This window comes from Puccinia triticina, chromosome 1A, assembly GCF_026914185.1.
Source record: "Puccinia triticina chromosome 1A, complete sequence".
Taxonomy (NCBI): Eukaryota; Fungi; Basidiomycota; class Pucciniomycetes; order Pucciniales; family Pucciniaceae; genus Puccinia; species Puccinia triticina.
The window spans coordinates 8,755,671-8,772,848 of record NC_070558.1 but is presented as its reverse complement, the minus strand read 5'-3'; positions in this window follow the sequence as shown (position 1 = coordinate 8,772,848).

Below are 17,178 nucleotides of genomic sequence, written 5' to 3'. Positions count from 1 at the left end.
CTTACAAACACAGTTTTGGACAAGAACCATTTAACTTCAAGCAAATGATGCATGTGCTACAGAACACCCTCCAACTTCAGACTGTTCTTGCAAAGATCCGCCCCAACATCAACACTGCAGCAGAAGCCACTAGTACAGCAAACAAAACTAAAAAAGAAACTACACTTTTGGAACAGATAGCTGAACATTTGGACCAATTGGAATGTTGAACACAAGTCACAGCTCCTCCCACACCTGCCACCTGGGCTGCGGTTGCAGGAGAAAACAACAAGAAGTGAACAAAATATGCAAACGGACAGCAACCACCGTTGGCACCCTCAAACAAGGAAATAAACAAATACAAGAAGGCTGGTGTTGTCATGAATACACCACTGGTGTGGCAATTTATATGGGGCTAGCAGCATAGAATGTCCGCTCAAAGCAGCACATGCGGGAATGTACTGGGGCGGCTGAGCAAATGCTCATTCTACATATCCAAACAAGGGGGATAAGAATGCATGCTTATGCCTCTGATATGTAGACTGAGTGGAACCTTGAATGTGCTGCTGAGAAGGCACGCGGAAAGCCGGCTAACGGGGAAGCTGCGGGACTGGGGACTTGTCACAGGGACAAGGGAACCGGGGTTTGAGCCACGCTCTGGACAAGTGGACTTAGCGGAACGGTTGGAGTAGGACTCTGGCAGGACTCACAGACGGACTGAACAGTGCGGACCGGCACCAGGTGAGCTGGGGCAGTGGAAGCTGATGACTTTGGGGCAGATGCGCCAGGTAGAGACTGGGGTCGGAGGCTAGTCAGAGGGTGGGGTAGAACAAGTGTTGGAGATATGTTAGGCTGGGAAGTGATGCATGCGGAGTTTGACAAGTGCAGGAAAGAAAGGATGCGGGAAATGTTGGCTGGGAGTGGAGTCATGCAAGTGGAGGGAGTGGAGACACAAGGACATTTTGGAGGGCTTTTCTCTTCTCTTTGTCAACCTATCTTACTACTCACTTTACAGTATTATTGTAGTTAGAGACTTACTTGTGGAGCTTTTTTGTATTGCTACAACACAGAGAGTTTTTCCCACCCAAACACATTCTTACTTACTTGCAGAGTTTTGCTACTTGCAAACAGAACAGCTGAAGCTTACGTAGACTAGGCAGATCATATCAAGCTCATTGTGGAGTGCTGAAGAGGTCTGTACATTGCGGAAACCAAGTGCTGGTAACCATTCAAACCCGGAGTTATCTTAGAAGGAGGCGCAGTGCGTATTCTTATCAGGCGACACTCTTTTATCACAACACCGGGTTTTACGGCTTTTGATTCATTGTCAGCTTTGGAAATAACCGCCAGGATCAACACTGTCTTGACTTCAATTAATACAACTGTTGACTTGCAGGTCATTGAGGCAGTTGGTATTGCTATACTCCCATCGGAGGATCTCAAAATGTACACAAACCCTTTAGAAAAAGCTTGATGGCTCCTTAGCAACAAGCACATATGGACTGAACTAATCAGCAACGACCTCAAAACATTCCCAAGTTGATTTCCCGTAATCCTCCACGCCATACTAAGGGCCCAATTATAAACACTTATTGGAATTTTATTGAAAAAAAAATCCAAATTCATTCAAATTTGTTTTTGTCTTGTTATTGAAACGACTTACAGGCATACAGTACATGTATGCAAGACTGTACAGCACTAATCCAACGGTAGAACTTTAGTTGTACCGTTGGTCAGCAATACACAGCCGCAGGCAGTTGAGATTTGGCAACAGCCCCGCCGCCGGATGCATTTCCAACCAGGATCCATCCCGCCATACCTACCCGATCCAATCTCAGGGATCCCAAAAATAACACAACAGCGATGAACGCTTCAAACGGCCCACCCTTTGGCCACCAACCAGCTTCCCCAGGGTTACTACCCGCTGACAAACCTTGGGGGTCTCAATCAACTCATACCCAGCCTCGGGACCGACTCGGCCGCGAGTCTCCCTAACCCGCAGGCCCCACTTCCTGCCCTAGCAACACCAGCAGCACGTCCAGCAACTGTGCCAGCTGCGCTCGGCGCCGGACCCAAGAAGGCGGGCGCGTGAAGGCGGTCCGACCTGCGCGTACATAGATTTGTTCTGGGATTTGCTGGAGTCGCTGCCATTGCCACATGGCAGGTATCCGGTCGTCATTCCAAGGCTCCCAGCGATTGGGCCTCTTGAAGGCGGTCCGGCCAGCGCGTACGTAGATTTCTTCTGGGATTTGCTGGAGTCTCTGCCATTGCCACATGGCATACATATGAATAGGAGTGGCGTCGAGGGGAGGAGGGATCATTTGCAGCAATTTGGTCGGGTGAGGCCGTGCGGTTGTGGTGATGGCACTGGTTGGGCGGGGGGGGGGGGGGGGGGCGGAACAGGCAGTGTCAGCCAGGAATTTGGAATCCTTGCTGTGTGGCCGCAGGTTTATAATTGTACATAATTATTGAGGCTTTATTGAAACATTTTTGGGCCTGTATTTGCCACAAAAAGTTAAGAGTTTTTTTTTTGAATCAAGTGTGGAATAATTTACAATAAAACTTTGATAACTGTTTATAATTGGGCCCTAACAGACAAGACGCATCTTCAAGAATTGGGAACTCAGAATTGAATTGACCTGTCATTGATTCAATCAGCCCGTTGGCTGGGAAACCCGGTAGGCAAAGGAAAAAAAAGGTTCACTAGTAATTCAATTACGTAACAAGGAGATGGCCCTCAAGGTTGAGAAGACAGGCCTATTTCTTCAAATCAAACTCTACCAAGGCGCACACTATGTTTGATTGGTTCCTCAATGTTTCCACTGCTGGAAGCTAGGTCATACAGCGCAATGGTGCAAAAACTCGCCACTCTGCAACAAGTGCAAAAAACCACACAATTCAAAAACCTGTACCACAACTTCGATGGGCCCTAACAAATGCTGTATCTGTATCACGCAGGAAAAAAAATCTTTGAAGAAGCCAGTCAACTCCCTAGATGAAAAATTTGCTCACCCCCCTTGGTCAGAATTGTGCCCACAAATGAAGCAAGAAATCCAAAGCCGCAAGCAATGTTGTTGGAACACTTGATCTTAATCTTTTTCCCTTCCTCTTAATTTTTTATGTCCGCTAGATTAATATCCAACCCCACCCAATTTTCATAGGTATTCTGTCATACATGGTTTTGTTTTTACTGGCTACAAAATGCCCTTTTTTTTGTACCCATAGTACGCAATGTCAAATCAAATCAGCACTTAAAAAAAACGGATGTACTTTGCGCACTCCAAAAAACTTGTCGCGCACTGCAGGGGGCGTCCACTCGACGTCCCAGCCACAGTGCGCGGTAGCTCAAAACGCTTCGCGCACTGCAAATGAAAAAGCTTGAAAATCCCCTTTTTTTTTCTGCCAGCTGGCAGAGGGGATTTTTCTTGCCCCTCCTCCATTTTCTTGGGGTATTTGGACCCCTCAGCATGACGTAGAAAAAGGATGATAAAGAAATACAAATACTAGGCAGAGCGCCTCCCCGGGGCGCACCCCCCGTGGATTTTCAACCTGCCAAAAGTCCATGGATCGGGTACACAGCCCCTCAAAAACAGAGTTCGAGGGGCAGAAGTACATACCCCATGACTTCGCCGTGCCGATGGCCGGCACAGGCCGGAGCGGAGTACAACATGCAAACTCCCCCGATGACCGGCCAGCACCCAGGGGGAGTGCAAATCACCGGTCATCGAGTGGATTAAGCAGTCCTCTCGATGACTGGAACGGTCCCGGTCATCAAGAGGGCTAAATGGTCATCTCGATGACCGGGAACGTTCCGGTCATCAAGAGGGCGAAATGGTCCTCTTGATGACCGGGAACGTTCTGGTCATCAAGAGGGCCAAATGATCCTCTCAATGACCGGAACCGTTCCAGTTATCAAGACTCAGAGAATTAAACCCTCTTCTCAATGAACGGGTCCATTCCGGTCATCGAGAGGAGGAAACACTCCTCCTCTCAACGACTGGAACAGACCCGGTCATCAAGAGGAGTCTTTAATCTTCTCTCAATGACCTGGGGAAGTAAAGAGCCCGGTCATCAAGAGTGATGCCGGCCATTGGCACGGCGAAGTCATGGGGTATGTACTTCTGCCCCTCGAACTCTGTTTTTGAGGGGCTGTGTACCCGATCCATGGACTTTTGGCAGGTTGAAAATCCACGGGGGGTGCGCCCCGGGGAGGCGCTCTGCCTAGTATTTGTATTTCTTTATCATCCTTTTTCTACGTCATGCTGAGGGGTCCAAATACCCCAAGAAAATGGAGGAGGGGCAAGAAAAATCCCCTCTGCCAGCTGGCAGAAAAAAAAAGGGGATTTTCAAGCTTTTCATGTGCAGTGCGCGAAGCGTTTTGAGCTACCGCGCACTGTGGCCGGGACGTCGAGTGGACGCCCCCTGCAGTGCGCGACGAGTTTTTTGCAGTGCGCGAAGTACATCCGAAAAAAAATGCCAGGCTGGGAAGACCAAATGACACCTTTGGATAAAAATTGTGAAACCCAATGTCCAAAACAAAAAACCAAAGTGCAAAACCATTGGTGCAATTTGTGGCCCCCAGGGCTTCCGTAGTGCTCTGACACCCAAATTCTTGCTTTGGGAATAAGTCCCTCCCTTTGCCACCAGCCAAACTTAAACTCCACCCAAATTCAATACCCCCCGGACCATCAATTTGATACCCCCCGGACCATCCCAGCTCCCTGGGAGGAGTCCTCTTGACAAGCTGGAAAGCTCCCCGGGAGGAGTCCCCTCTGCAAGCTGGATACACATGTATCCAGATCACTGGAATAAATTCTTCCTGTTGAGGTTATTTGTTGTTGTCTCTCAGTTTCTCTGCTTTGTACCAGTCTAGTTCATATCACAGATTGTGACATCCCATTCTTGTAGCTTCACCTGGAGTAGCAGACGTGGAAGGGATTTTCCTCATCCTTCCACAACCATCATCTTGACACTCTGCTGTTCCAGGTGAGCATTTTGATTGTTTTTGTTTCTTATCCTTTTCTTTTGTCTGATGCAATGATACTCCTTCCACACCCATCATCTCAAAACTCTTCTGTTCCAGTTTGATCACTGCAACACTTCCAGCAAGGTAGATACTTGTATCCATCTTGGAAAGGGATCAGTCCTCTCGGCAAGCTGGATACATATGATCCAGCTTGCCACTTGGCAAGGGAGTTCCATCCAGCTGGAGAGGAGTCCCATTGACAAGCTGGATACATGTGTATCCAGTCTGCCAAGAGGAATCCTCCCAACAAGCTGAATTTGTCCAGCTTACTGGGAGAAATCCACCTATGAGCTGGATCTACCGGGTCCTGGCCTTGGATGCCCCGGTGTGGTAGTCAGAAGGGTCCTACTGTGACGAAATGTCCGGTGGAGCCTTCTTCTACACAAGATAATCCCGAGTAGTCAAGGGAGACTCCGAACTCTGCGTAATGAAAGCATCAAGATAGCTCCGCAGACGTAAAGTAACCATAAAGTAATTGTAATAATAACGTCCATCCGAACAGTAAAGTAACACTCCAAACAACTCCGCTCAACGTCCCGCAAAGAAAAAGATAGCCGTAATAAAAACTCCTCCGCAAAGTAAAGTAAAGTAAGAATCCACACTCCTAATAATAATAATAATCCATCCCCCCAAAAGGGTCCATGGGGAAAGATCCTTCTCCTCCCCCCCCCCATATAGACTACTCACCATTGCTCCACCATAGAAAAATGAATCATGAGAAAACTCTGCCACATGTCATAAACCAATAGAAAAGGAAATAACAAATAGATATCCTCCTCCCATCCCACACATGCCACATGCCTCCACTCCCACGTTGTCATTTGCGCCTTCACTGCTCGCCGGCTTGCCGTAGACAGCCGCCCAACCTCCAATCATCCATCATCCACACCCCTGTCTAGCCTCCGGTGTTGGGATCCCACACGCCGCCTCCGCCCAGCTACGTCCGCTGACGTAACCCGCTTCAGCTGCCACGGCTTCCCCCAATCGCCGCGTCGTTCTAGATAGTCCGCGCTGGAATGCCTGGACTCAGCAAGTCCGTTCCGCTCCACACATCGCAGCTCCGCCGTCTCTGACCGCACGCTCCGCGCCCAGCCTATGCGCTCCGCCTCCGCCGCTTGAAGATCCTGCGCCGTCCCAACCACCTGCGGAGCCCTCATGCCCCGCCGCAGCCGCGCGCCCGAACCTTATCAGACACTTTGGCGCCCCGCACCAAACAATCACCACACCGGGGGCGGGAGATAAATCCAGGTTGGGGACTCAAATTGACTGCACAAACTTGCAGAAGTTTCTGATTGCGGTTCTGCAAGGCTGACACAGAGAGGCACAGCGCAGAGGATGTTCTTCAAGGCGGAGCGTGGGGTGATTGTACACGGCGCGGCGGCGGAGCTGGACTTGACTTAAGCAGGCTGGCATGGCAGTGACCGCAGGAAGCTGTGGCAGCCAAAGCGGGCTAATTCAGCGGGCGTAGCTGGGGCGGAGGCAGCATGTGGGTGTGAGCCTGAGTCTCTAAAGTGACTATAGGAAAAAAGTAAATGGGTGGGCAATATTTGAATTTCTTGGGATAAAGAAATTAAAAATATTAGAGAGTCAAGATATACAGATTTTTAATGATATTCTGGTTGGTACTAACTTCAACTGGCAATGCTACCTCCTTAATGGAGTGCTTCCAAGATGTGCTAGAGAGTGCAACAGCCTCCTCTCACCAAAGAAATGTGGAGGGCCTCTGAATTAGACAAGTCTAATCAGCCACAATTTTTTAGACTCCTCTCTGGATATTCCAGGTTCTTTAAATGGAAATATACATTTGCGCGCGGCATTCTACTTTACAGAGCTGCCCGCAAAGTTTGTTTGGCTATGCGGTGGAAAACCCCAACTGGGTCGGGGGTCCAGCACTCTAAAAAAGTACCTTTTTGGAGTCTACAGAGTGCGTGGATCCCAAATCTAAAGTGGCAACCAATTTGGTCCAGCCATTTTTTTTTTGTTCACAGCCCATATTTTGGGACCCACCTCCAAATACGGGCATAAGTACATATGTATGGGGTCCTAAACCCACACTTATGCCTCCTGGTTGGGCACTAAAGCCACACATGACGGCAGAAACTGTCATGCAGTGCTTTCAGGAGTGCCTGGTGGGTCTAAAACCATAGCTGGGACACCATATCATGTCCCAGCCGCCCAAAAATATATGAAAAAACTGTATTTTTTCCAGGTTTTGGGCCCCAACATTTGGGACTGGCCCAAAACCTTGTACAGTGGAATGCCGTGCGCAACTGTATGTGATTTTTTTCTTACAAAAACCACAGAAAAAGAAGGATGAATTGAAGCAGAATCCTTTGGTTATGAGGTCAAGATATAAGAAGACCTGTGATCAAAGATTGGCAAAAGAAAGCAAAGAAAGAGAGCAATCAAAGATACACAGAGTTGTACCTCTGAGATAACCAAGGTTCAGTGAAAGAGTGATACTTACTGTCAATATCCTAGGCGCCTGCAAAGGTAGGTGTACTGGGAGCGTGGTATCCTCTTTGGTGGTGATCCTGGGTTATCTGGGGGTGTGGTTCTGGGTGTCTGAAGTCTGTAGATCCTCCTGCTGCATGGGGGATCCTGACTTCGAAAATTTTCAAAGTTGGATGACATAATCACACATGTACATGTGGTTTGGAGCGCCCAGGCGCGACTACAAGGCACCGCTGCGCATGCGTGTCACAAACCACAAACTCTATGAAGCAGTAGAGATATTGGAAAGTGATCAGTGAACAATAGGGTCAAAATTGCATGAGAAATCAGATTATGAAGTCAAAACAACCTTAAGTCTCAAGTTTGAAAATATATAAACACATTTAGGTATAAAATGGAGATAAAAGGCAGTTTTAGGTTAACTGTGTTGACTCCAAGGCTGACAGTGGGATACCCGCATTGTAGGCTAGACAGGGGCGGGGAAGCTATGGCGAGAGGAGTCCAACAGTGAGTAATGACATGCAGCAAGGTTGAAAAGAGATCTGTGTGAGAGCAGAGTGGACATGTGACGTGTGTGGTTGTGGGAAACAAAGTGTCAGCCTGCGTGATGCCAAGGACAATAATCCTTCTAGCTACACGAGCTGCAAAGTGAAATACTAGAGTTTTAAGGACTCTGGGGATGATATCCAAGGCTTTGGAGAGGTTGTGTGGCGTAAAAAATAGAGAAATAGTAGTTTAATTATATTAATAAAATTAATATAATTAAAATAAGAGGGGCCTGCAAGCAGGGGTGGTTTAGATCCCTCTAAGGTATCGTGCAAAAGCAGAAGATTTAGGTACCTTTTAGTACTGGGGCCTGCAAGCAGGGGTGGTTTAGATCCCAGCAAGAATGAAGCGGAGAATCTCAAGAGAAAGGGGTTAAACTTACTAGAATTAAGCCCTTAAAGTCTTGAGGTTCTTCAGGGGAGAATCTGAGCAGATTCAGACGAAGGAATTGAGCTAAAGTCAGCAACTAAGGATCTTACCAGGCAGAGAATAGGTGTTGAGCACGTGTTGGAAGCGGGTAATGATCAGAGTAGGTGTAATAGCATGAGGGAGGGTCTTTGGAGCGCACAGAGGGCCCTTTAAATGGTCATGAAAGCCCTCAGGGAGCGCTCAGGGAGCCATATAGCTGCTGGCCAACTTGTGGGCGTAATTCTGGCTCAATTTGGCGGTTGGCCAACTTGTGGGCGTGATTTTAGACCAATTTGGCAACACTACAGGAGGACTATTCCTTTTTGGGGCGTGCAAATGGCTGCAAAAGTAATATTTGGCCGTATCAGGACTAGTCTAAAACACTTCTAACTAGTAGGAGTTGTTACGTGTGTCCTATCTTCTAGATTGGGCCACTTATGATGCTCCTGTATCATAATTAGTCTGAAACACATGGTAATTGTTTCAGGCTAATTTACAGGTTACATAATAGTAATTACTGTTTGGGACATGCAGACTGTCACGTGTGGCCAATTTTTCTGCTTTGGTCTACATAATGACATCACATGTACCAATTGGTTGGTACTTCTTATCTTTGTACATCAAGAATGTTTTATTTACATCATTACATATGTAATGGAACATTCTAGGCGCTCATGGGACTCAGAAGGTGTCATATCTTCATAGTATGGCGTGATCATGGCCTTTTTGGGTGTCTGTGGCGCTTACAAGCATATGTACATGAGCATATAAGCATGAGCGCTACCTTATCCGTGGTAACTGGGTATATTTTCATGTGTAATTTACACAGGGAAGGAGTAAGAGTTTAGGGTACGTTGCAGTGAGGTACCCTAGTTTATTTTAGGCGTAGATTAGGAATCTGAAGTAATATTCTACAATTTACATATGTAAGAGTGCGTAATAATGTCTCTTTCATAGGTAATATTTATACTTTTTATAGTGTTACATATGTAGGAGATTAGTAATAATGTCTCTAACATATGTAACAATTTTATTATTTTTCTGTGATATTATGTCACGGTGGCTCTGACATAGTAGCCAGCTGACACAAAGGGTAGTTACATCATGTTGCTTTATCCACACACTTTGGGTAACATAGCTATCCTTATTAACTATAGCTCCCTGTTACGTTATTTGTAATGGGGTCTTTCCAGGGCTTGCGCATAGTGTAACAGCCTCTTTTGAGGTCGTTACTGTTGGAATTCTAGTTATTCTACCAAAAGAATACACCCAGGTGAGTAGTACGAAGTGTAAATACTCACAGGGATGAAACTAAATGCTGAAATGAGTTTTTCACACATGCAGATTTGGCAGGTTCCACATTGGAACAGCCAATTGGCAAAGAAGCGAAGTGCTCTAGATCATGTGACATCACACGCATAGATGGTAAAGAGCAGAAATCATTGTACTCAAGGTGAGTAAATGATTTCTGTTTCTTGTTGAGAAAGAGGATGTTAGCAACACTAACATTAACAATCTCAATCATCACTACTTGCATCAGTTTCAAATCTTGAATAAAACAAATATCAAGAAGCCACATTGATTGTATAATTTCACCATCCAGTGAGCAGTAAACTATGATGAGCAATGAGTTAAAATAACTAAAAACTGATTAACAGCATTATCCAATCAACCAGTTTCATCTTAGGTTGTTTGATAAGTTAAAATACCAATTATTACCATTAAGAAACAGACCTACTTCGCACAGCAGCGGAAAACTCTTCGCGCACAGAATTGACCGTCCCCCAACGTCGAGCCCGCTGTGCGCGCAAGCCAAAAATTACTTCGCGCACAGTGACTTCCCCCAAAAGAAGGAGGTGATTTTTCCGGATTTTTTTTCGATGGATCAAAAGAGGGGGTCTTACTTGCCCCCTCCAAAAAATATTGGATTTTTTGAAGGTGTCCTTGTGATGCAAAAAAAAAAAATCATAATATTAATCCAAAAAAAAGGCACCCGCTACCCCGATAGCCCACCCCGGGGCCTTTGTACCTGCTCAAACTTAAGTGGTCGGGTACCCAGCCCCTCGAAAAGAAAGTTCGAGGGGCAGCAGCTCCGGGCCGGGCTATCCCCCAGCCGCCGTGCCGATGGCCGGCACAGGCCATCGAGCGGAGTTGCACACTCCCCCGATGACCGGCCAGCACATGCGTGCATGTGGCACAAATTACCGGTCATCGAGGGGATTATGTACTCCTCTCGATGGCCAATCTATCCCGGTCATCGAGTGGAGTACATACTTCCCTCGATGACCGGGTCCGTTCCGGTCATCGAGAGGAATGTTCACTCCTCTCGACGACCGGAGCTTGGTGACCTGGTTGCTCCGGTTGGCGAGACGAGTGAACACTCCCCTCGATGACCGGAATGGACTCGGTCATCGAGGGAAGGATGTACTCCTCTCGATGGACGCCCTGTTCCGACCATCGAGAGGAGTACACTCCCCTCGGTGACCCGATTACTCCGGTCGTCGAGAGGAGTGAACATTCCTCTCGATGACCGGAACGGACCCGGTCATCGAGGGAAGGATGTACTCCTCTCGATGACCGGCATGGACTCGGTCATCGAGGGAAGTATGGACTCAACTCGATGACCGGGACAGAGTGGCCATCGAGAGGAGTACACAATCCCTTCGATGACCGGTAAATAGTGCTAGATGCACCATGTGTGCTGGCCGGCCGGTCATCGGGGGAGTGTGCAACTCCGCTCGATGGCCTGTGCCGGCCATCGGCACGCGGCTGGGGGATAGCCGGGCCCGGAGCTGCTGCCCCTCGAACTTTCTTTTCGAGGGGCTGGGTACCCGACCACTTAAGTTTGAGCAGGTACAAAGGCCCCGGGGTGGGCTATCGGGGTAGCGGGTGCCTTTTTTTTGGATTAATATTATGATTTTTTTTTTTGCATCACAAGGACACCTTCAAAAAATCCAATATTTTTTGGAGGGGGCAAGTAAGACCCCCTCTTTTGATTAATCAATTTTTTTTTGAGAAAAATCCCCTCCTTCTTTCGGGGGAAGTCGCTGTGCGCGAAGTATTTTTCGGCTTGCGCGCACAGCGGGCTTGACGTCAGGGGACGTTTGATTCTGTGCGCGAAGAGTTTTTCGCTGCTGCGCGAAGTAGGTCCGTTAAGAAAAGTAAAACAAAAAAAAATCCGTATATTATCATCAAAAGGGAATTACAAACAAGAACTAATAAAACTCAAATGATTTCATTTTATTCAAACAGAAGTCCATTACCTTAAGAGTTTGTGATCATCAAAATCAGTCTATTTCTTTATAAGTCTATAAAATAAAGATAGCTAGTTAAATTGTAACTGCCTTTAGGTATTGATTTTTATCCCACTGCACTGAGACATTGTACCCAATAGTAATGATGGATTCCACCCTTGTTGCTTCTCCCACTCTGACAGTTAATTATGCTATTCTCACAATGTGATTGCTTGGCCGACATCCTGCAAATTTTTGAAGATTGTAATCTGACAGTAGCAATTGTGAAGGGCTACTGTGCAGAAAATTTTGGTGGAATACCACATTCTTTGCGTCTCAATGATGGACAAAACCCTGCTTCAAAACAACCAATTCACGGCTGCAAAACACCACTCTTGCCGCACCAACTAGAAGCCTTGGATTTTATTCTACAGCTAGTGTCTCCAGAATCAACAGTCTTACGTGATTTCTGGAATTCTTCTATCAGCAAATCCTTCAATCATTTTGTCAAGATCGGCAAAAGCAGGGGGCCTATTAATCATCACGCTCAGGGATAGAGAATGATGAAACGGACCCAGGTACCGGTTGCACCGCCGGTACCCGCTTGATTTTTGCCAAAAATAGGCACCCGGCACTGCACCTGCCACCGCTGGGCGGGTACCGCCGGTCTTTTTGGCGGGTACCGCCGGTCTTTTTGGCGGGTACCACGGGTACTGACCTTTTTTTTTTTTTTCAAATCACTCTTGCAAGTCCCATAGGACTTTCAAATTAAATAAAAAAAACTTCAAATTAAATAAAAAAAACATTTATAACAAATATAACTAATTAAATGACTATGTGATCAAGACAATGGCTAAGGTTCATCATCATCCAAAACTATAGTCTTTCTTTTCCCCTTTTGCTTTGTCTGGTTGTTGTCTTTGATTCCTTGTTTCCAACTTTGTAACAGACCTTCCTTGATCAGATTGTTCTTCGAATAGAAAGCCACGGTCATCCCACGCGTCAATGATTGAGGCGTAAGTCTGTGCCTCTTTGATGAGACATAATCACGTCCGAAGCTAAACGCTCTCTCAACGTCCACCGACGTTGCTAAAGCATACAGAAGAAATTTCAGATGAGGTGAAGATTATGATAAGAAAGGCGGTCAACTCACCTGGGCAGCTCAAGACATCAAGTGCCATATGTACTAGGCCACCGTGGGTGTTCCCAGAAGCTTTCTGCTGTATCCACCACTGCAGAGGATTGACCGGTGTGGTATGCTTTATGGTTACCCATCTAGCCCATTTCAAAATATCCTTTTTTTCTCATATGTACACTCTCAAATCAACCAATATGGCGACACCACGGGATTCTTCGGCCAATACTACACAGGACACCATGGACAACACACCTTACACCCCTCTGGATCAGAAGATACAACCCCTTCAAGACACCATCATTCAGTTACATACACACAAAACACCATACTCAGGTCATGTAATCCGTTACATGAACCACACTTACCCAGGACATGTAATCCGTTACATGGACCACCCTGACAGCTTGTCTAAACCTTTACATATACTTTACCTCATCAGCTGCACTCATTTCATTGTGTTATGCACATGTCATGCAGTGTCATGCAGTGTTATGCACACTTGATGCAGGCTTATGCAGTCTGACAGTTGACAGATGACATCATGCAGGTGTCAAGATAGCAAAAACCCCTCATGCAGCTTGCAGATGACATCAGTTGACAGGCCAGGCCAGCTAAAATATCTCACCTCCTATTTCTCACTAGCTAAATTCCCTCATATGACATCATGACCTCATGTGACCTGTCAACCACCAGCCAAAATACCTCATTGTAGCTTTCAGGGCAGCTGAAACCCCTCATTCTCTTGTTCCCCTGGAGCTAAAATGTCTCTTTTCTATTTAAGGAGGCTCTACTCCCCCCAGTTGTAATTTCTCTCAGCAAACTACTTGCACTCAGCTTACCCCATAACAGTACAATACTTGCTCACTCTACAGTATTAGCCCCACTCTATATTGTGGTTTTACACCCTTACATACAAATTACAACCTCATTACAACACTTACACATCAGCTACATTACCATAACCCTTAAGCCACCTGCTCAAAGTAGGCTATCTTTTGATACACCTCCACTATCACTACATAAACCTTCCAATCGTAGATTGGGGGGCTTGTTTTAGTGTCTAGTGACCCAGGAAAGGCAGAGGTAACCTCATTCATCCCTTTCCGCACTCAGCAAAAGGTTCTCAGGAACGCTTTTGAGCTTTACACCGGGTCCGCGCCATTGAGTATAAAACCGCCAGATAACCAAATTTCAAGTGGATCGGATGAGGATTCTCCCCCTCGGGCAGCAGCGGCATCTCCCAGTCCGGCAAGAAGACCGGTTTTGGGCTGTGAAAATTTGACCAAATCAGTTTTATGAAGCTAATCATCAAAGATCAGAAAAATACATCTTACCTTGGCACTCAGCGTCGACCTTTGTGATGTTGCCAAAGAGGAAGGAGGAATCGGTTTGGGCTTGTAAAAAGATGTCCACATGTCGCGAGCTAGACGAATAGCTTCAGTGATCCACTCAGGCTCCCAGTTGGCCAGCTTGAAGTACTCGTCTCTAAAGGACGGGTGCAGCACTGAAAAACTTTGGTGTCAGTAAGTAAGAAACTGACCATTGAGAAGAGAAACATACATACAAATCGCGATACGGTAAAGGGGTGATGTATCAGTCAAGCTATAATATTTGTTCGTGATTTTCAACCCAGATCGGCAGGCGTTCCTCAGTGCCGGTGGATATTTCTTATTGCTGGTAACCGTTGAAAGATGTTTGGTGATTTGATCTATGTATAGGACTATGTTTGACAAGCGAGCTGATCCTGAAACCAAAAGTTGAAGGGTTATCTCGTAGAAAACGTTAAGGACTTCGACCAAATCCCGAGCCAAGTTGAAGTCACCATTGTCCAAGTGATACGCGCGGTTGACACCATAGCGTTTATGACGCTGCCACTCACAAACGGCCTCTTTGCACCTAATGATACTGTTGAGTTGTGCACTGGTCAAATTCCACCAAGTTCGCACATCCCTTTCAATGTTGTGAGGAGTAGCGCAACCTTTTTCCTGACAGATCTCCATAAACTCGGATTTGGAATTTGGCGAGAATCACAACTTCTTTGCGATCATTTGGAATTTCGCCAAGGTCTGTTTGCAGGTTTCAGTTGTGTAGCAATTGTCTTCATCTTCATTGCTAGCCTGTTCAATATCAGCCTCACTGAGGGATTCAGCCTCATCGTCATCTGAAATAGAATGCGAGTCGGCATCGCTTAAGTAGTATTCTGGCAAGGAAAAATTCTGCCCACGCGGGAGCCTAGCATAGAAGAGAGAAAAAAAACAATCAAAATCAATTCCAAGCAAGGAAATGAAGTGTTACTTACGTGCGAATTTGACCCTCAGTTCCCTCATCATCATCAGATTCAGATGGATCGGAAATTGAACCCGGCCCATTGGTTGCACCTTTCTTCTTCTTTTGAGTTCCAAACGGGCGGAGGATCGCTTGGACAATTAAGTTTAAAACGTGAGCAAAACACCGGATCCATTGTGCATCCCCTTTGAAGCGAGACCACTTGAGCTTCTTGAGTTTGTTAACCATTACCTCATTATTTTTAGCATTATCGCTCACAACACCACATATCTAAATGAAAAAGATTAGCATCATTTCAAGTAAGAAACTCTATCATAATCTGTCCAACCTTTTCTTGAATTCCAAACTTCTTGACAACCAATTGGACAGTGTTTGCCAGGTACTCGCCAGTGTGGCTTTGAGACAAGCGGACAAAGTCTAAAGGCATTGCCTCTAGCTTAGCCCCATCTTCCACCAATCTGTAGACAACGGTACCCAAAATATCGAAACCGTTTGGAGATTGCCATGCGTCAACTCCTAAATACAATGCACCATTGTGTACCTACCAAAATCCAAGGCATTGTAGTCAGCACATTATGAGAAAAAGATTAGTCAGAGAAATGCAGTTTAATCACCCTCAAAACCGATTGGTAGTCGTTTTGGACAGCCGATGTGGTATGCTTTATGGTATCCCATATGCCAAAATCAAAATTTTCTGCTTTTCTTTCTTATTTCTATTATTTTCACTCTTAATCTCCCTTTTCCTCTTATCAATCACTTAATATCCCTCAAGATTCAGTTTCTAGGGACAAATTCACCCCTAGTCTTGCCTTACAGAACACTCATAAGGGCACTCACTCAGAAGTTACATACTCTTACACACTCACAATACCCCTTACAACCTCAAACAGTTACACAATCCACATTCACAACACTTATTTACACACACGGTTACATACATAGCTACATACATATTTACACATAGCTGCATCATCACTTACATACATACAGTGTACACATGCAGGCACTCATGCAGGTGCTAGCTGCATGTGATAGCTGCATGCACTAAGCTGCATGCGCTAGTGGATTTTCGTTGCATAACAACAGGTCAGCAGGTGACCTGGTTACAGCATGACTACACTAACATACAGTCCTGACCAATCACACCTCCTGATTCAACCTGCATGTCATAACCCATAATCACCTGTACAGTCCTGACCAATAACATTCACCCATTCAACATATGTACTAGCCAAAAACCCTCATGTATCTAGCTAAAATCTCTCATGTGGAGCTCCTCTGGAGCTAAAATCCCTCACTGTTGTCTATAAAAGGAGGCTCTCCTCCCCTGTTGTAACCTTCCCCCAGCAGACTACCTGCACTCAGTTTCCCCTATAACAAAGTACACAACTGCTCACTCCACAATATATTAGTCACCCTATATTTTGGTTTTACAAACATTACAAAACACTTACACATGAAATAACAACTCTACACAACACTCACATTACATAACACAAACCTCTGAGGGGTCCTCTTTGACCAACTATCATCTGATTGAAGTCCAGACTCCTCACTCATAACACATTTTAGCAACTTCATCGCACCCACTTTATAACAACAGTTATCTTTTGATAACACTCCACTATCACTACATTAAACCTGCCAATCTGAGAGTGGTGGGCTTGTTTTAGTGTCTAGTGAACCAGGAAAGGCAGAGGTTTCCTCATACATCCCTTTCCGCACTCAGCAAAAGGTTCTCAGGAACACTTTTGAGCTTTACACCGAGTAGAGCATATGAATGTCCCTTGAGACACCGTGTGCATTTGGCAGGTTCTTGATGACGGTTGGATGAAGGATTGATTTATGGCTTGCTTTGGTCAGTGCCGAAAATGGCCTAGCCGCTTCAGCGCACCATATGGCACATAGTTGGGGCACCTAGAACATTCAAAACCTATTGTATCAGATTGAAACAATCACATTGATGAGTTTGAATAAAAAAAGGCCTTACCTCCTTTGGATTGATGTGACTGCTTGCCGAAAATCCAAGATCGACCAACCATTGATTTTCATTGCTTTCTTGATGTTTTCGTTGACAGATTGATGCATGTTTATTCAGGTTGCTACAT